The 22,669-nt window shown below is 29.0% G+C and overlaps 1 long non-coding RNA gene across 1 annotated transcript; it reads left to right on the top strand.

Moving 5' to 3' along the window:
* The first annotated feature begins 535 nt into the window (after positions 1–535).
* LOC145271165 (uncharacterized) lies at positions 536–22,091 on the top strand. The gene is made up of 2 exons (XR_013865720.1): positions 536–637; positions 17,625–22,091. It is a non-coding gene; the product is annotated as an uncharacterized LOC145271165 (long non-coding RNA).
* The last annotated feature ends 578 nt before the right edge of the window (positions 22,092–22,669 follow it).

The raw sequence follows: 22,669 nt of genomic DNA, 5'->3' as shown, positions 1-22,669 counted from the left end.
AATTAAATCAACTTTGAGGGCCAACAACAAATTAATTTAAATGAAACCGAAAAATCATTATCTTGTTTAATTTTGCTTCATTGCTTCGGCCATAGTTTAAAATATTGATTTCTCCCTTGGACTTCAACAGATGCGTGAAATAAAATGGCGTTTCCAGTTTCGGCGATAAAGTGTAGAAGTACCTTTTTTTTACATTAAAAATAATACTTTACATTAACTGATGCAATATTTACCTTCCTGAACGGTCGTTCTACTTTTTCAATTTGAGTTTCGGAATAAATCAGATAAATTTTCTTCTCGTCCAAACTCACAGCAAATCTTTGTTTTTTTATCCTCACTCATATTAAAAAGAGATTAGTTTTTTTTTTACATTAAAAAATTAGTTGCTTATAGTTAAAAAATATTAATACATTTTTAACAATATATATATTTTTTTTTTTTTTTGATAAATTAGGTAAAATAAAAAAAAAAAAAAAACTTGAAATTACAATAAACGAAAATAAATATTTTAATTTTCTGCGAAATTGCTTTTCCGGTCGTCCTTTGAAATAGCGAACTCCATCCGTCAAACTCGTCTTGTTTTAATTAACAAATATTATAATTATTTCTTTGTTGAAGGCAGATTGCTAAACAAAAGGTAAGTATTACTTGAAGTTAATGGCTTTTTGGAGTTCTTTTTTACTACTGGGGCGGGGGCACGTCCAAACTATTATGTTCCCCTTTCGTTTTGGTAAATGTTTACTTTAACTACAACAGAACATCGACGGTACTTGTACAGTTAAATCAAGACATTAAAAACTGAAATAATCGAAGAAAGGTTATATTGTACGTATCCGTTTTGAACTGAAGATCTCCGAAAAGAAATTTCACTTAATTTGATCTTAGTTTTGTTTGTTTTTTGTTTTTTATCAGAAAAACAGGTTTTTATGATAGCACGTTGAAGGCAGGCATCTTGGATTTTTTCTTAATTTTTGTTTGGAGTTTAGGAGCGCCACGGGGAGATAACTCCAGTTAAAGCGCCGACACTCCCTCCTCATCTTTAATACTAGCTTTTCTTCCTAAAAATCGAACCTTTTGCTCTGTATCGTAACAAATTGTTTTTTTCGCTGTAAAACAAAAACTACTTGATGAAATTAAGTAATTTTTTTTCAGAGAACTTCATTCCATAACAGATACGTACAATTTAAACTTTTTTTCGATATTTTCATTTTTTTAATGTCTTGATTAAACTGTACAAGTACCATATCGACTAATAAAATTTGGTTTTGAAAGGATTTTCGGTGTCACTGACAACGAACTGAGGCAGTTTTGCATGCACTATGTGTGTCAGAATTTTTTGGGAATTTTTGACACCCCTAACAAAAAACTGCGAATAAAATATAAAAAAACTCGTAATTTCTCTTTTAAAAGCGGGTTATTTATTTTCTCTATGGAATATACTTCTAAAATAAACTATTAAAGTGGTTTAAAAATAATAGAAATATTTTTTTTTATTTTTTAAGAAGTAGTGTTTACAAAGTGCCTGCGCGCCTTCATGCAGCCATTTTGTTTAAGCTATGAAATCAATTGAATTTTACGAGTTAATTTTTTTTCTATTTTTCCACTTTAAAAATCTATTAAAATTTTTCTTTTGGTTCAATTTTTGCGATATTTTCAGGCTTAATGTGAAATTTTATGCTCTTTTCAATAAACTTAATATACTATTCTAGAAAAGGCTTCTTTTTTTTTTAATTCGCCCCATTTGGAAATGTCTATTAAAATGAAAATAATTTTCTCACCTCAAATTGATATATCACGAATCGAAGATAAAAGATCAATAAATAATTTAAAACAAAAAAGTTATTTGAAAAGTCAGCTGTAAAATCCAAAGTTTAAAACCTTTTTTTTTAACATTTTATTGAATTTATTTTTAAGTGAAACCTTATAATCTTCTTATATTGCACAGAAAGTTTCGTTTAATTACATTTATTTTTTTCATTCAGTTTTTTTTTTATATTAAAAAAAAAATTCAATCCATAAAGAAGAAATAAAATATATTAAATCAAAAACTCATGTATTTCTTTGAGTGGGGGGGGGGGATCCTCGACTGTTTTTTTTTTTAAAGGCAAAAACTTATAAGTAAAATGTGACTAGTTTTCAACTATGGTGACACATATTTCTTCACGCAAAAGACTAGATGGCTAACGTGAACGTGTGGTTTTTATCTCATTCTGTCCAACTGTATTTCACAATAAGAACAAACACTGCTTCAGCGTTTCGTTAACACCGTAAAAATGCTTACGTAATGGCGGTATTTTCAAATTCTTGTTTAAAAAATTCTTTTATTTAAAAAGTACATGGAATTTAAAATATAAATATGGATAAATTCTTAACAATAAAGAATGGAAGTACCCATTGAATAGTATTTTTTATAGGTAAGTGATTTTTTGGAATTTATATATACATATATTTGTCAAAGCAAGTTAAAATTCGTTGATTTTCTTTAAATTAAACCTGTTATTTTTTTTTAAAGATTTTGTCTTTGCTCCTTTAATTGAAAAAAAATTAGGGTTTGAATTACATTTTTCAAGTAGTTATAAGCTTGAAAAGATAGGAGGTTGAATTATTCAATTTTTTCACGCATTTTTAATGTAGGTTTCTGACACTGCTAGTTTTGCACTTACGCCCGGCAAAGTCAAAAGTAAGTTCGACAATTCTAGAAGTATTTCACACCGTCAAATCACGATATTATGAATTTTAAGTTTTACACTTTCTTTTATTACACATGGCAAAGTTTTACGGGTTTAATATTTTTAATTATCATTGATTATTGAAAGCATAAGTAACGAATATACTTTGTTTAATTTCTGGCCCTCTTGCAGTTTAAGGAAACAAAAATATGAGAAAAAAATGGGACATAAGTGGTGTTTTTTTTTTACATAGGCGTCACCACTTATCAAGGCTGATAGGCCACTCAAGGATAAGGGTTAAAGAGTGTACAGCAGTCAAAAGGACAATATAGTAATGGAAGTTCGGTAAATTTGTTAACTTAAGTGGAATGGCTCATCAGAAACTTGTTCACGTTGGACTTGAAGACAACCATATTATAGACAGCTGGAAAGCAGGAAAACGGAAGACAATTCCACAGGCATGCAGTTCTAAGAAAGAAGCTTTGATCATGGAATCTATGTTTAGGTTTAGGCACAGAGAAAGAGTGGGGAGAATTATTGATAGTGTTTTCGAGTTTTTCTTGTGAAAGTTTGGCGAGGGGGTACCATAGATTGAAGCTCAGTCGAACATTTTCCATGAAAATAACGATAAGGCAGACAAACTCGCAACATCTCTTCTGTGAGATAGAGGTTGCAGCGACGAAAAAAGGACATCTCCCACCAGGCCACAAAGTCTATTTTGAACCCTATCAAGGCAGGACAAGTGTTTTCTAGCAGCTCCAGTATGAGCTCAAGTCGATTGAAAAGCCAACCAGCAACAGGATGTAGTCCTAAAACAATCAGAAGGCATCTGAAAATGAAGGGTTTCAATCATTTAAAGCGACTGCAGAAACCACGTCTTCTTGAACAGCACAAAACTAACCGACTTAAATATTCAGCCAAATACCAGACTTGGGATGAAGAGAAGTTGGAAAATGTAATTTTCTCCGATGAGAAAAAGTTGCCCATATGTGGCAACAGTATCCCATCCTTGGACGTATCTGGCTTTTATATAGATAGAGAATTGCATCAGCAGTGAGATATCTACTGGATCGATAGAAGGATCCAACCATTTTTCCAGCGGCCTTGGCAACAGATTTGATGTACGTATTCCATTTAAGATCAGGAGTAAATGTCAAGCCCAGAAGCCTGTCAAAACTTGAGGCCTCCCTAAGACAAGAGCCATTCATTTTAATTGATGCCAGATGGGGATCAGAACGTTGATGATATAAAGATAGAAGCTTGGTTTTAGATGTATTAAAAGTAACCAGCCACTCCTTTCCCCATTGTACAATGTGATCAAAATCAGAGGAGAGAGAATCGGAGAGAACTTGGTTGTTTACTGTCTTAGATGTGCTACCATAGATGGTAGTGTCGTCAGCAAAAATGTCTACGAATGATGTAAGGATGTGATTTAGAAGATCATTAATGTAGATCAGGAAAAGAGTTGGGCCCAGGATGGACCCCTGAGGGACTCCAGCATTTATACTGTGAGCTTCTGATTTTTGCCCATCAACTACTACTCTTATGAACCTATCAGAGAGAAATAATTTAATAATTGAGAAGACATTTCCAGCTATACCATAGCTGGAGATCTTGTGAAGTAAACCTTTATGCCATACCCTATCAAAGGCCTTTGATATGTCAAGAGCAATTGCCCTAGAAAGGTTGCCTCTGTCGAGAGATTCGCTAATCCTATGAGATATAACTGTAAGCACATCTGCTGTAGATCTAGCAGAACGGAAACCATATTGTGTGTCACTAAGAAGGTTATTTTTGCTGAGATGGTTGATTACTTCTCTATTTAACACAGATTCCAGCAACTTACTCATGACGCACAGGAGACTTATTGGCCTGTACTGAGAGGGGGATGAACGATCACCTGAATTCTTAAATACAGAGCATACTGATGAGATTTTCCAGAGTGATGGGAAGCAATTCTCCTTAAGACAACGTTGAAACAGTTTTGTAAGTATGGGTGCTAGATCTGGTTGAAGTTTTTTGAGTACTATAATTGGAATACCGCCAGGGCTGGTTGCTTTACTGGAATCAAGGTTTTTGATTAGCTTGGCAACATCACATACAGATATTTGTATATCACATAGTGTGTTTTCTGATACAGGAGGAAATATTGGGGGTTGGCGGCCTTGGTCGCAAAGGGTAGAATTGGCTGCAAAGTTCTTGGCAAAGAGTTTGGCTTTGTCTGATGCTGACAAGATTAACTCAGGTCCATTGATGATAGTTGGGATAGATCACACGCTTCTGTTCAGGATTTTGTTTGCAACTTGCCAAAACTGGTGGGAACCAAGCCGCTGCTTAGCTACTTTGGACTTGATGGACTGAGCATACAACTCTCTTGCGTTCTTTATTACTTTCTTACAATGCTTGCTGGCAGTCCTGAAAGCAGCTTTAGTTTCCATACATCTATTACGTTGGAAGCAGTGGAAAAAGTGATTTCTGTGCGCAGTAGCAGCAGCACATTCTGGAGAAAACCATGGCTGGCTGTTAGGTTTTTGCTGGAACTTTTTCGAGGGTATGAAATTGTCTATACCTACAATTAAGCATTATGTCAGGTCTGATACTATAGACGACACATCCTTTTTAAACATGGAATGTAGAGGAAGATCCGATATAAATGTACGGAAACTATCCCAGTCAGCCATAGTGTATCGATATACTGTACGATGGACAGGTACGTCTGAGGACTTATTACATTTCATTTTTATCTTAATTGATACAACTGAGTGGTCGGAAGATCCAAGAGGAGACAGAATGGAAACTGAACATAGTTCAGGGCAAGTTGTGAGAAAAAGGTCTTGGAGACTTGCATACTGGCCGTCATTGTCGGGCACATGGGTGGGTGTGTGAACAATCTGAGTGAGATCATAAGCAATGGAGAAATCATGACAGAATCTCCCCTCATCATCAGTCTTGTTTGAATGGGTCAACCATTCCACATTGTGAACATTGAAGTCTCCACATATGTGAATCTTAGCTGAAGGATATGCTGATAGAACTTGGTCAATTTTCTCAGATATGCTTGTAAAGATAGTAACTCCGCTGTTATGGGGGCGATAGAGAGTAAATATAAATGCCATGGTGCGAGCTAGTGCTACTCGGAAGCACATATAGGGAAAGTTAGGATCTTCTCTGGAGATGTCCCTACCACATGGAAAGCCATCTTTTATATAGGCACATATTCCATGCCCATAGCGATCTTGGGGGTCAGATTTGGAAGTTAGGTTAGATAGTAAGAATGTCACTTCATTGGATTGTTAAATTGACGTCATTACTATAAAATATTGATATAATTTAAAAATTGAAATTATTGTAAAGAATTTAATTATTGTTAGTTTAAAAAATAATTTACTATTGTAATAGAATTTTTAAAAAGTTAAAATCATATTTAAGTAACACAATCCGATGGCCTATTTATAGTGAACTATTTTACTTTATTTTAATTTTTAAAAAAAATAATTAGATCTTCAGTCATTATTATAAAATATTGATAGAAATTAAAAATTGAAATTATTGTAAAAGAATTTAATTACTAAATATTTATTAATTAAAATGTTAGTATAGAAAAAATAAAATAATTATTGTAAAATAATTTTGAAAAACTGAAAGTCATTGAAGTAACACAATTCGATTGCCTATACATAGAAAACATATCGAAAATATATAGAAAATATATAGAAAACATATCGAAAATATATAGAAAATATATAGAAAACATATCGAAAATATATAGAAAATATATAGAAAATATATAGAGAACATAGAGAATATATAGAAAATATATAGAAAACAGAGAATATATAGAAAATATATAGAGAATATATAGAAAATATATAGAAAATATATAGAAAATATATAGAGAACATAGAGAATATATAGAAAATATATAGAAAATATACAGAAAATATATAGAGAACATAGAGAATATATAGAAAATATATAGAAAATATATAGAAAATATATAGAAAATATATAGAAAATATGCCATTTTACTTTATTTTAAAATTAAAAAAAAATAGATCTCCTAAAAATCGAAAATGCAAGGAAGTCGACAACAAATTGCCGATCAGGTACTAATGCCGCAGGCAATGCATGGCGTAAAATGGAATTTGTTTGTCAAAAAAAATCTGTTTTCTTCTATTGTCAATTTTAATATTGTTTCATTAATATAATTTCTAATTATATTTAGTTTTTTGTCAAAAAATATTTTCTACTATTGTCAATTTTAATATTGTTTCATTAATATCATTTCTAATTATATTTAGTTTTTTTGTCAAAAAAAATCTGTTTTCTTCTATTGTCAATTTCTATATCGTTTCATTAATATCATTTCTAATTATTTTTAGTTTTTTGTCAAAAAATATTTTCTACTATTGTCAATTTTAATATTGTTTCATTAATATCATTTCTAATTATATTTAGTTTTTTTGTCAAAAAAATCTGTTTTCTTCTATTGTCAATTTCTATATCGTTTCATTAATATCATTTCTAATTATTTTTAGTTTTTTGCCAAAAATATTTTCTACTATTGTCAATTTTAATATTGTTTCATTAATATCATTTCTAATTATATTTAGTTTTTTTGTCAAAAAAAATCTGTTTTCTTCTATTGTCAATTTCTATATCGTTTCATTACTATCATTTCTAATTATTTTTAGTTTTTTGTCAAAAAATCTTTTCTACTATTGTCAATTTTAATATTGTTTCATTAATATCATTTCTAATTATATTTAGTTTTTTTGTCAAAAAAAATCTGTTTTCTTCTATTGTCAATTTCTATATCGTTTCATTAATATCATTTCTAATTATTTTTAGTTTTTTGTCAAAAAATCTTTTCTACTATTGTCAATTTTAATATTGTTTCATTAATATCATTTCTAATTATATTTAGTTTTTTTGTCAAAAAAAATTTGTTTTCTTCTATTGTCAATTTCTATATCGTTTCATTAATATCATTTCTAATTATTTTTAGTTTTTTGTCAAAAAATATTTTCTACTATTGTCAATTTTAATATTGTTTCATTAATATCATTTCTAATTATATTTAGTTTTTTTGTCAAAAAAATCTGTTTTCTTCTATTGTCAATTTTTATATCGTTTTATTAATATCATTTCTAATTATTTTCAGTTTTTTGTCAAAAAATCTTTTCTACTATTGTCAATTTTAATATTGTTTCATTAATATCATTTCTAATTATATTTAGTTTTTTTGTAAAAAAAAATCTGTTCTCTTCTATTGTCAATTTCTATATCGTTTCATTAATATCATTTCTAATTATTTTTAGTTTTTTGTCAAAAATCTTTTCTACTATTGTCAATTTTAATATTGTTTCATTAATATCATTTCTAATTATATTTAGTTTTTTTGTCAAAAAAAATCTGTTTTCTTCTATTGTCAATTTTTATATCGTTTCATTAATATCATTTCTAATTATTTTTAGTTTTTTGTCAAAAAATCTTTTCTACTATTGTCAATTTTAATATTGTTTCATTAATATCATTTCTAATTATATTTAGTTTTTTTGTCAAAAAAAATCTGTTTTCTTCTATTGTCAATTTTTATATCGTTTCATTAATATCATTTCTAATTATTTTTAGTTTTTTTGTCAAAAAAAAATCTGTTTTCTTCTATTGTCAATTTCTATATCGTTTCATTAATATCATTTCTAATTATTTTTAGTTTTTTGTCAAAAATATTTTCTACTATTGTCAATTTTAATATTGTTTCATTAATATCATTTCTAATTATATTTAGTTTTTTGTTAAAAAAAATCTGTTTTCTTCTTTTGTCAATTTCTATATCGTTTCATTAATATCATTTCTAATTATTTTTAGTTTTTTGTTAAAAAATCTTTTCTACTATTGTCAATTTTAATATTGTTTCATTAATATCATTTCTAATTATATTTAGTTTTTTTGTCAAAAAAAATTTGTTTTCTTCTATTGTCAATTTCTATATCGTTTCATTAATATCATTTCTAATTATTTTTAGTTTTTTGTCAAAAAATATTTTCTACTATTGTCAATTTTAATATTGTTTCATTAATATCATTTCTAATTATATTTAGTTTTTTTGTCAAAAAAATCTGTTTTCTTCTATTGTCAATTTTTATATCGTTTTATTAATATCATTTCTAATTATTTTCAGTTTTTTGTCAAAAAATCTTTTCTACTATTGTCAATTTTAATATTGTTTCATTAATATCATTTCTAATTATATTTAGTTTTTTTGTAAAAAAAATCTGTTCTCTTCTATTGTCAATTTCTATATCGTTTCATTAATATCATTTCTAATTATTTTTAGTTTTTTGTCAAAAATCTTTTCTACTATTGTCAATTTTAATATTGTTTCATTAATATCATTTCTAATTATATTTAGTTTTTTTGTCAAAAAAAATCTGTTTTCTTCTATTGTCAATTTTTATATCGTTTCATTAATATCATTTCTAATTATTTTTAGTTTTTTGTCAAAAAATCTTTTCTACTATTGTCAATTTTAATATTGTTTCATTAATATCATTTCTAATTATATTTAGTTTTTTTGTCAAAAAAAATCTGTTTTCTTCTATTGTCAATTTTTATATCGTTTCATTAATATCATTTCTAATTATTTTTAGTTTTTTTGTCAAAAAAAAATCTGTTTTCTTCTATTGTCAATTTCTATATCGTTTCATTAATATCATTTCTAATTATTTTTAGTTTTTTGTCAAAAATATTTTCTACTATTGTCAATTTTAATATTGTTTCATTAATATCATTTCTAATTATATTTAGTTTTTTGTTAAAAAAAATCTGTTTTCTTCTTTTGTCAATTTCTATATCGTTTCATTAATATCATTTCTAATTATTTTTAGTTTTTTGTTAAAAAATATTTTCTACTATTGTCAATTTTAATATTGTTTCATTAATACCATTTCTAATTATATTTAGTTTTTTTGTCAAAAAAAATCTGTTTTCTTCTATTGTCAATTTCTATATCGTTTCATTAATATCATTTCTAATTATTTTTAGTTTTTTGTCAAAAAATATTTTCTACTATTGTCAATTTTAATATTGTTTCATTAATATCATTTCTAATTATATTTAGTTTTTTTGTCAAAAAAAATCTGTTTTCTTCTATTGTCAATTTTTATATCGTTTCATTAATATCATTTCTAATTATTTTTAGTTTTTTGTCAAAAAATATTGTCTACTATTGTCAATTTTAATATTGTTTCATTAATATCATTTCTAATTATATTTAGTTTTTTGTCAAAAAAAATCTGTTTTCTTCTATTGTCAATTTCTATATCGTTTCATTAATATCATTTCTAATTATTTTTAGTTTTTTGTCAAAAAATATTTTCTACTATTGTCAATTTTAATATTGTTTCATTAATATCATTTCTAATTATATTTAGTTTTTTGTCAAAAAAAATCTGTTTTCTTCTATTGTCAATTTTTATATCGTTTCATTAATATCATTTCTAATTATTTTTAGTTTTTTGTCAAAAAATCTTTTCTACTATTGTCAATTTTAATATTGTTTCATTAATATCATTTCTAATCATATTTAGTTTTTTTGTCAAAAAAATCTGTTTTCTTCTATTGTCAATGTCTATATCGTTTCATTAATATAATTTCTAATTATTTTTAGTTTTTTGTCAAAAAATTTTTTCTACTATTGTCAATTTTAATATTGTTTCATTAATATCATTTCTAATTATATTTAGTTTTTTTGTCAAAAAAAATCTGTTTTCTTCTATTGTCAATTTCTATATCGTTTCATTAATATCATTTCTAATTATTTTTAGTTTTTTGTCAAAAAATCTTTTCTACTATTGTCAATTGTAATATTGTTTCATTAATATCATTTCTAATTATATTTAGTTTTTTTGAAAAAAAAATCTGTTTTCTTCTATTGTCAATTTTTTATCGTTTCATTAATATCATTTCTAATTATATTTAGTTTTTTGTAAAAAAATCTTTTCTACTATTGTCAATTTTAATATTGTTTCATTAATATCATTTCTAATTATATTTAGTTTTTTTGTCAAAAAAAATCTGTTTTCTTCTATTGTCAATTTCTATATCGTTTCATTAATATCATTTCTAATTATTTTTAGTTTTTTGTCAAAAAATCTTTTCTACTATTGTCAATTTTAATATTGTTTCATTAATATCATTTCTAATTATATTTAGTTTTTTTGTCAAAAAAATCTGTTTTTTTCTATTGTCAATTTTTATATCGTTTCATTAATATCATTTCTAATTATTTTTAGTTTTTTGTCAAAAAATATTTTCTACTATTGTCAATTTTAATATTGTTTCATTAATATCATTTCTAATTATATTTAGTTTTTTTGTCAAAAAAAATCTGTTTTCTTCTATTGTCAATTTCTATATCGTTTCATTAATATCATTTCTAATTATTTTTAGTTTTTTGTAAAAAAATATTTTCTACTATTGTCAATTTTAATATTGTTTCATTAATATCATTTCTAATTATATTTAGTTTTTTTGTCAAAAAAAATCTGTTTTCTTCTATTGTCAATTTCTATATCGTTTCATTAATATCATTTCTAATTATATTTAGTTTTTTGTCAAAAAATATTGTCTAATATTGTCATTTTAATATTGTTTCATTAATATCATTTCTAATTATATTTAGTTTTTTTGTCAAAAAAAATCTGTTTTCTTCTATTGTCAATTTCTATATCGTTTCATTAATATCATTTCTAATTATATTTAGTTTTTTGTCAAAAAATATTGTCTAATATTGTCATTTTAATATTGTTTCATTAATATCATTTCTAATTATATTTAGTTTTTTTGTCAAAAAAAATCTGTTTTCTTCTATTGTCAATTTTTATATCGTTTCATTAATATCATTTCTAATTATATTTAGTTTTTTGTCAAAAAATATTTTCTAATATTGTCAATTTCTATATCGTTTCTTTTTATCATTTTTAATTATTTTTATTTGTTTGTCATTTTATTTATAAAATTACGAGTGATTCAATAAAAAAGAACTAAACTGCTAAAAATCACTTTTAAAAATTACTGTATTTAATTAAAAATCATTTAATAAGAAAAACATTTGTTTTCTAATATTGTCAATTTCAATATTTCATTTTATTCATAAATTATTATATAATGTGGGTTCAATCGTAAAAATAATTGTCGAAATTAGTAACTTATCCAAGAATTATTAAAAATGATAAAATGTGAAATGTACGAAAGTTATTATTTTAGTAAGCGGGGGAAGATAATGTGGGTTGAATTATGAAAAATAATTGTCGAAATTAGTAACATATCCATGAATTATGGGATTCAACAAGATACGTCTACATATATACTAGCAGATTACCCGGAGTCACCTGGGATTGAATGAGATACATGCAAATGTATGCTAGCAGAATACATGGGCGCCTGGGATCCAATGAGATAGATGCAAATATATACTAGCAGAATACCTGGCGTTGCCTTAGATTGAGTTAGATTGATTGAAATATATACTAACAGAATACCTTGCGTCGCCCAGGATTTAATGAGATTGATGAAGATATATACTAGCAGAACACCCAGCATTGCCCGAGATTGAATGAAATCGGTGAGAATATATATTAGCAAAATACCCAGCGTCGCTTGGGATTGGATGAGATAGGTGAAAATATATATTAGCAAAATACCCTGCATCGCCCCATATTGAATGAGATAGGTGGAAATATATAGGATTCAATAATGCAGGTGCAAATAAATACTAACAGAATACCTGGCATCGCCTGGGATTAATTGATATAGGTACAAATACAGAATAGACGAATTTGTGGCGTCGCCCGGAATTGCATTAGATACACTAGTAGATATTAGATACACTAGTAGAATATCCAGCATTACTCAAGCTTGAATGAGATACACGAGATAATTTATTTGCAATATCCTCAGTGTTGTATATTACCCGTCCTTACAAAGGTGAAATTATTTTAAATATGTGTTATATATTACCCGTCCTTGCAAAGGTAAAATTATTTCATATACATGCTGTAAATTACCTATCCTAGGTAAGATACAATTATTTCATATGTGTAATACCCGTCCTAGATAGGTAAAATATTCTTTTGTTCGAAATAGCAGATGATACATAGACATTAAAAATTCCTGTCTCCTAAGAATAACAAGTATATTCAAAATCAAATTCAATTTTCTAATTGTTTATACGGTTCCGAGTAATGCCGGGTAGCCCCGCTAGTAAATATATAAAAATGTATATTTTGTTTGTTTACTTTTTTTAATCAAGTGCAAATACTGCTATGACGCTTCTAGAGTTGTCGAACTTACTTTTGACTTTGCTGGACATAAGTACAAGACTGTCGTATCTGATGTGCAAACCCGTTGCAAATTTACCATTTGCATAGTAATTACCCCTAGACCCTCGCACTGTTTTGTGCCATCTCACCATGTTCATTTATGCTATTCTTTTTGCGTGTGCATAGTAAAGTGCTTGTCACATCGTGGAGGAATTTTTAGTGGGCATTTGAAATAACAGGAAAGTTTTTAAAAAAAGATGTGATTCATTTTTCTGTGTTTACATAGTTTTTAATGCTTTTTAATTGATCTAAAAAATTAAGTTTTCATGAGTGGTTTACAAAAACATTTTTATTTTTCGTTCCTTTTTTTTAGAGGGAGTATTCAATTATAAATTTGCATAGTTATTAAACACGTGCTTCTGCAGTTTAATTTACCGTTTTCCCGTAAGTAACATGCCGACATGCACCGAGTAGAAGAATCGTTTAATTTTTCACAAAAAATATGGGGAGGTTGGGGGGTCTATTCCAAAAGCCGTTCTTAACATAGGGGCGGTTGAGGGTGTCTATTTGTTGTAAACCTACCCCAAAAACCTATAAAAAAAATCAACATTTCCAATGTGAACAGTGAGTTTGACTTATGTAAAAAACTACCAAAATGGTATACCACATTGACTTTTTGCATTTAAAAATTAAATAATTTCTTTTTTGTTGATAAAATTTTATTTATATAAAAAAATTCTGTTTTCATGTATATAAAGTACAATTGTTGAATGTTATTCTTTTGATTACTTTCGTTTTTTGGTGACACGATAATAAAAAAGATGAAAAAGGAATGAAATTTCAATTTCCATTCCATTTTTACAACAACCGTAAAATAGAGCATTCTCAAGTTTTACCCATGTTGCAAAAAAAAAAAAAAAATTCGAATTTCAATTCCAGATAACTTAACTTTAAAAAATCTTTGGAAAATTTTTTATCAATTTCTAAAATTATTTCAACGATAATTCATAAATTAAACTCATAAGATACTGAATTTAAGAAAATGTACATACCTTTTTGGTATTTATGCACTTAAGTTACTGTGTTAAAATAATAAACCATTTTTAACATGTGGAGAGGAGGGGGTTGTAATTATTCCATCTTTTCATGTAACAATTTAATTTTAAAAAATATGATAAAACATGAATTTAAATTGAAAATACTATATTTTTAGTAGCACGGTAACATAAGGGCATCAGCATCACAAAATTTATAAAGTAAAAATTCCATAATAAACAAAAAAATGCTGATAATCATTTGTAAATATACGGCGCTAATTTTCAGCGAAGTACGGATCACAGGAAGTGTAATAATTACATTTAATTTTGTTGTAATAAAACAGGAAATGTTTCTTTAATTAGAATATTTTTGAATGTACACAAGTAAATATTTGTTTCTTTTTCTCTAAAAAACGTTTCATATTTTACTTGGAATAAAAGTTATTGATGTCTGTTTACCAATGTTTTTCCTTAGACTTTGAAATGAAACGTTTGTAAATGTTCAAATAGTCATTCATAGCAATTACATGACTAAGTTTATTTAAAATTTTATTATTCATGCAAAAACAATCCATTATTAATGATTAAATAGAATTCAAATTTGAAATAAAATGATTATTTCATAGCCCAACTCTCCCTAATGGTTTACTTCTACTTGCGCAGCTACCATTGCTCAAAGGCAGCATGCATACCGCAGATTTATTCGACATAATTTCAGTATAAACAGACAAAAGTTTATAGAAGCAAAAAGTAATTGTAAGAGAGAAATAGCTAAGAGAGAATATACTGAAGCATCGAAGCACAGAAATTAGGAAATCTAGAAATCTACAGTAAACAATGGGCAATCTAGAACCAAGGAGGATAACATGCTTGCCAGTCGGTTTGCCTCAAACTCCAGATCAGACCCAGCAAACCACTCCATCCTTGACTTTCCTTTGCAGACAGACGCCACACTAGATGATCTGAAAGTCATCCCTTCTCAGGTGCAAGGTATCATAAAACACCTAGACACCTCGAAAGCATGTGGACCTGATCTCATCCTGGCTGTACTATTAAAAAAATACTCTACCAAGGTTACTTCAGTTCTCTCCAAACTTTACAATAAATGCCTTAACGAATCTTGCTTTCCTGAGTGCTGGAAAACTGCTTCTGTGATACTAGTTTTCAAAAATTCCGACAAAAGAATTGCCCCATTAAATATCGCCCCATTCACTAAAATATTTGAGACCATAGTTAATCAAGCTCTAGCCCATCACGTTACAGCTGCTAAACTTCTGACTGACCGACACTATAGATTAAAGAAAGCCCATTCTACAGCAGATATCCTAACTGTAATATCTGAACATATATACCATTCACTTGACAAAGTAGGGGAGGGAAGAGTGGTAGCCCTAGATATCTCTAAGGCTTTTGAAAGGGTATGACACAGTGGTCTTCTCAGGAGAATCAGATCATATGGTATCACTGGAAGAATAGATAATGTAATTAAATCCTTCTTAAGAGAAGAATACAGGTTGTGTTTGGCGGTCATGCATCTAAACAATATGATATAAATGCGGGAGTACCTTAGGGGTCTATCCTTGGACCTTTATCATTTCTAATATTCATAAATGACCCCTCTGAGATGGGTATATTTGCTGACAACACCACGCTCTGTGACAAGCACGATGGGAAAAACAAATGAACACATATCTAATGAAATGGCAGAAACATTAGAGAAATATGTAGTGGAATGGGAACAAAATGGATGGTCACATTCAATGCTGCCAAGACTAAGCTTGTTTCCTTCAAAAATTACAAGAAACCTTCTCTACCACCAATAGCAATGGCCCAAAACACATTACCTGAAAGTACTTCATTCAAACTCCTCGACTTAACATTCTCAGGGAACATGAGTTGGAACAGATACATTGAGAGCACTGCTAGAAAGCTACTTACGCCTAAAAGTATCCTGTACCTCTACCATTCGCCCATGTATGGAGTATTCTTGTCACATTTGGGCTGGTGCATCTGCTACTAGTCTCTCCCTTCTGGATAGGGTTCAGGTCCTAAAGTGTCATCTAATCTTCAGCCTTTGTCCCCTCTGCGAAATATTGCATCCCTCTGCCTGTTCTGCAAGTATTTTAATGGTGAATGCTCTGAAGAACTACAAGCACTGCTACCCCCTCGACATAAATACCCCCGACAAACCTGACAAGCAGCAAAGTCCAACCTCTACACAATAGAGATCTCTAGATTTAATAATAGTTTCTTCCTCATAACTGCTAGATTTTGGAACTCCTTTTCAGGTTCCTGCTTTCAGAACTGTACTGACATGCAGAAGTTCAAACGCAATATGACCAGATATCTTGCTGTTCATCTCCTTTCATAATGTCCCTGCAACTTATGTCCCCGATAGTAGCCCCCTACTTCAAAGTGGCATTGTGCCTTGTTTGGGGTAAAAGTTGAATAAAAATATATAAAATAAAAGATATACAATTAGGTTTTACTTTTTCGTCATTCTGTCCCTACCTCTTCAAAGTAATTGTCAGTAGAATTCATAGCGTTTTTAAAAAGTTTTTGAGAAGAAAACGATTAATGATTGTCCACAAGATCTATGTGCACTTATCTTGTTTACTAACAAAACAGGTCCTGGATATGACCTTAAACTATATCCGATTGTGAGGCTTTGAGGCTTGCGGGCTTTGAGGAGTGTGGGGCCACACTTTAATTGCCATTGCTCCCAGGTCAACCCTGACCCAGAGTGCTAGTACTCATAAGGGTCCCAACTATGGATTAAATAGAAACCGACGTTTAAAAAAAAACAAATAAATTTTATTCTATTAAAATATTTTTCTTCAAAATCACTGGATTCGACATTAAATAACCTGAAAAGGGTTGATATGCTGTAAAACAAAAACAACCAACAACAACCAATAACAAAAAAACGGAGTTGTTGCCTCAGCAGCACTACTATTATTTCCAAGTATGGTTACACTAGTATTATTACCCAGTATGATTTTACTAGTGTTATTATGCAGTATGATTTTACTAGTATTATTACGCAGTATGTTTTGACTAGTATGATTTAACTAGTATTATTACACTGTATGATTTCACTAGTATTATTACCTAGTATGATTTCACTAATAATGATAATACCCAGTATTCTTTCACTAGTATTATTACCCAGTAAGATTATGCAGTATGATTTTACTAGTATGATTACCCAGTATGATTTAACTAGAATTATTAACCAGTATGATTTAACTAGAATTATTAACCAGTATGTTTTGACTAGTATTATTACCCAGTGATTTAACTAGTATGGTAAACCAGTATGATTATATTAGTATGATTACCTAGTATGATGTCACTAGTATTATTACCCAGTATTATTTCACTAGTATGATTAACCAGTATGATTTCACTAGTATGATTACCCAGTATGATTTCACTAGTATTATTACTCAGTATTATTTCACCAGTATTATTTGACTAGTATGATTACCCCCCAACTTATGAGATCTGTCTAATATCATTGACAATAATAAACTAATTAATGCATATGCAAATAATGAAAAATTAATTTTTATTTGTCTTTTTATTTACAGATGTTTATTATTGAAAGTCTCCATTCCATTTGGACGAATAATGTTTTACTTTATGTGGACTACGAAAGTACAGTCAGATGTGGAAACATTTTTGTATGGATTTCGCTATTTAACAAAGTTAACAAAATTATACGAAGATAATCATACTTGCTCAACTAAATCAATATATGCCGATTACATACTGGAATGTGTTTTTTTTTCTATGAATCAAATTACGTTATAAATATGCAGTCACAATATAAGGATATGTTTGCACAATAAACGATGATTTACAGATTGCATAAAAACTGAATTCACCACCCTATGAAGTATGTGGAAGTTGTTTTACTACGAAACCGAATTCAGGAATTTATATGTAGCCGAACCCTGGGTAAAGACAATACATGTGTAAAGTGAGACAATATTATTGCATGACGAAATAACACTTAGAGATAATCTGTGAATTTATTTTGAGGAAAACGTGTATTCATATGAATACTTGACTTTTCTTACCAGCATGGAATCAAATTTAATAAACAAAATGCAGACTCATACTATGGAAAAGCCTGGTGAAAAGCCATATTCTTGTGAAGTATGTGGATATTCGTGTTCATTTAAATCAGCTTTACTTACACATGTGAGAACTCACACAGGGGAAAAACCATATTCCTGTGAATGTTGTGAACATTCGTTTTCTCAGAAATCAAGTTTAGTTAGTCATATGAAGGTACACAGTGGGGAAAAGCCATATTCTTGCAGCACATGTGGATATTCATGTTCTCGTAAAACAAATTTAAATATCCATATGAGGTCTCACACGAGGGAAAAGCCGTATTCTTGTAAAGTATGTGACTATTCTTGTTCTTATAAACCAAGTTTATTGAGACATATGCAGACACACAGTGGGGAAAAGCCACATTCCTGTAAAGTGTGTGGTCATTGTGTTTCCCAGAAATTTGATTTAGTTAAACATATGAGAACTCACACGGGGGAAAAACCACATTCCTGTAAAGTGTGTGAACATTCTTTTTCTCAGAAATCAGATTTAGTTCGACATATCAGAACTCACACAGGAGAAAAGCCATATTCATGTAAAAAATGTGAATATTCTTGTTCTCAGAAATCAAATTTAGAGATACACATGCTTACACATAGTGGAGAAAAACCACATTCTTGTAAAATATGTGAACATGCTTTTTCTCTAAAATCCAATTTAGTTAAACATATGAAAACTCACACTGAGGAAAAGCTATATTCTTGTGAAATGTGTGAATATTCTTGTCTAAAAAAAGCAAATTTAGTAAGGCATGCGAGAATTCACTTATGAATCTTGGGAATGGTCTTGTTCTACACACAAAGCAGTGTAACAAATAAGAGTTTGAATTATGTACTAGTCACCGTCAACGAGTGCCTAAGCTATTGCTTATAAGGACTTAAAACAATCTGACATGACAATACTTTCCCCTACAAGTAAACCTTAACTAATTATTCAATACTATTTGCAAGAATTTACTTAATAGTTTTGGGAATAGTCATCTATACTATAAAAGCGAAAATGTGTGTTAGTGTGTCTTTTGTGTATATCTGGCAAAGGTTTTTGGACAGGAGGGGGGGTCACTAATTCTTAGAACTTTTTATATACTTCCTAGATTATAATAACTCCGATTTACAAAAGGAGATCACATCTGTCTTTTATTTGAGCGACTTTTACATGCTATTTTCGCAATATTTCTTACTCTCCGCGTGTTTGTTTGGCTTTTCAGTACAAAAACGAAACTGAATCCGTAACAAAGGCGTTTACCTGGCAGTCATGCGAGTAGGTCCAGAAAAGCAATCAGTTTTGATCAATGCGGGGGAAACTCCTCATATCAGACAATTGCTATTCATTTGGATGCTCCCCTTTTATGGGGAGATGGTTTTCCCCAACATCTTGAGGAAACTGGCTTGCAGCCAAAGTTAAGTGCGGGATTTCATTTCCCTATGGTGTGATGCTTGACCTCATTAAATTCACGCACCTGTCGCTTAACTTTTTAATCATTTAATTTCATCCATTCTCACTTCCGCTTCCCTCATAGTGTCGAGATAAGTTATCATGCTTTTTTTCTGCCTTCGCCTCAAGGCTTCGGGTTCCAGCCTACCTTCCTACCAAAACTTTTTTCTTTTACACCTCCAAATACCTGGACAATGCCGAACACCCCTGGCAGTGTTAAATACACAAAAAGATACACGTTTTAACTGACTAATATGAAGAATGGTTAACATTTTCAGAGTGATGGTACTTCAGTTGGATACTCCACCAGACCAGATAAATTCTTATCATGGACCCCTTATGACAAAGCGACTAAATGAAAGATATAAAGAAAAATGAAAACGTGTCAAAAAACCGTATTTTTGTAAATATATGAATGTTCATGTTTTCATAAATTAATTTAGTGAGACAATTCATAAGAATATTTTCTTAAGATAACCTAACAATCGAGTTACAATTCATGAGAAAGTATACATATCAGCTTTAATAAACACAAATATATCCTCATACATTTAACTTATAGCAAGATGAAATGTCCCCAAACTGAATTAGCAAATAATCAATTGAAGAGAAACTATTAAAAGCTCACTAACATTCAAGTTATCAAGCAATATTAATCTTAGTGATTTTTTTTTATTTTGTGTAAACAAAAACACGTATACTTACATTTTATTTTAAATATTAAAAACACATTAGTTTTATTAGAAAATAACACATCGTAGATATTAACAAGTAAAATTATTTATAAATATTTTTATATATCACAAAAATTTCACAACTCCTTGTTAATGAAAACAATATAACCCTAAGAAAAATTGATATATGAACTAACGATATTATAATTGAATTAAGCTTATTTATCCAATAGTGTCACCAAGAAATAAGATAATTGTAAAAATGATTTTGTGATTTAAATTATAAAAGCAAAATGTAGAAAACAATGCTGCGAAATTTTAAAAGAATACACGAGTAAATCTCAGTTCGAAAATCTTTACATAATCCTGAAAATAAAAGAAATGGGAAAAAACGGAAATCCTACCTTACAGCTAAAACTAGTGTTAATAAATGGGTAATTTCTACTAATGATGTTTTTGGAAAAGTGTAGATGGAGAGACCGGCTATAAATAGATAAGACTTGCTAACTATCCATGATTTGCAAATTTTATTTTCAAACTTAATTAAAGTTCTGGAAAAGGCAGTTTGTACTGAAATTTTTTAACAAACCTTTTTTTTAAAGTTGTAATATGTCTTCTTACAAAAATATCCATAGAGAGCTTGATACTTAATAAACACTATCCTCGAGTTTATAAGTTTGTCAGGAAAGCTTGGCTTGAGGATACTTCTGCTGAAAGTAAACCAGACAAAATATTCAAAATTATAAAGTAGCTGCAGCACAAATAAGGCCTCGAACTTAGTGTTTACAAGAAATGATGTTACCTCAAGTATCAGCATGAAGCTGGCTTCTCCATCAGATGAATTCGTGTCCTGGAACCGAGTAAGACGAATCGACCACAATTAAGGTATAGTATAACATTAAAATAGTCAATTGGTCGGAGTGAAATAATCTTCACACTTTCTTTACTTTGTGTTTGAGAGATAAAGGTGAACTTTAATGAGATATTCAGATGTGAGAATTCTACTATTGACTTGTTTTTTAGAACTGTAAATAGAGATTATGGCAATAAATAGAGCAGCTTTGCATCCTCCATTATCTTCCAAATTGTATTTATGAGCTGTAATAAAAGTGTCGCAGTAGGCAGTTTGTACTGATTGAACAAGTTTTATGTTTTGTATTCAAAATAGTTTTATTATTGCTTCTCACACGTCAATGTTTTTTATATAACAATTTAATTACAAAATCACAGAATAAGAAACCATGATATATGCCCATCCAAAGGAGGTAACTTCACAATAACAAAAAAAACAATACAATAACAAAACCCCTTTTTTCTTAGAGTCGTCCCCTCCTTACATCGTGTTTTTTTAAACAAAAATACGCATGGCATAGCTATCGAACCTCTGTTTCATAAAACACTTTTTTCACTAGTATTAATAATTAGCATAAAAATATGAACAATTGAGTCATAGAAAACTTTTTACAAATACCTAATTGACTCCTGATGATTGAACCTTTATGATTTACAGACCCGCCCTAAAACAAACGGTTATTTTTCCTTGGTAGGAAAAGAATTATGTTCTCAACACCCAAAGAAGGTCACAGGTTGCAGCGACTGAAACGTTGTGCCAAGATGAGAATAATAGTCCGATTAATCAACATAACACAAGCAATCATTCTCCTTGTTTTCTTTGTGAGTAAAAAACTCGATTTTATTATAATTTTAAAGATCCATTTAGAACTTATTCTTTTATGAAATGTTCTTTTACTGCTGACAAATAGTCAAATATTTCAGAACGTAAACATGCCAGCACGTTTTGAAAATAAAGTAGATTACATGCAATGTTTTTTTTTGTTTTGTTTTTTTACTAAAGCCATGTTTGATAACCACTTATTAACACACAGTACATAAAGTGTCTTTTGAAATCTATGGTATTTTTGGTCTGTTGTTTGGCGTGTACAATGTTTTTAAAGGTTGAAAATTTTCATACAATTATTAATTGATCATTTCCTAAACACATTATCAAGAGAGACAAAGAGAATCTTAAAATTATGACATTAAATGATCAATATTGGCAGCAGCTACTTAATAATGATAACGCAGGAAGAGTAGAAGTTGCATTAATTTGAGAGTATATTTTTGCAAAACATATTTAACAGTTTTTGCAAAACACTTCATTTCTGTAACTATAAAAAATAGTGTTTGCCTCACACACGTTTGAAATAAAATATTCTTATTACTATGTGCCACAATGTAAAATGCTGTTTTTTCTTCGTCAAATGTCAGACATGACTTTCTGGTGGATATCACATCGACTGACAATACTTCTTTCTATAATACTTATAATATTTCCATGTAAGACTTATTTGATGCTTCATGCGTTTTGTAATTTTATTTTTAATTATGTTTTCCAACAATTT

Source organism: Euprymna scolopes, chromosome 46, assembly GCF_053919585.1.
Source record: "Euprymna scolopes isolate OS-2025 chromosome 46, ASM5391958v1, whole genome shotgun sequence".
Lineage (NCBI taxonomy): Eukaryota > Metazoa > Mollusca > Cephalopoda > Sepiida > Sepiolidae > Euprymna > Euprymna scolopes.
The sequence above is the reverse complement of the archived record's forward strand: the minus strand, read 5'-3'. Positions and strand labels throughout refer to the sequence as shown.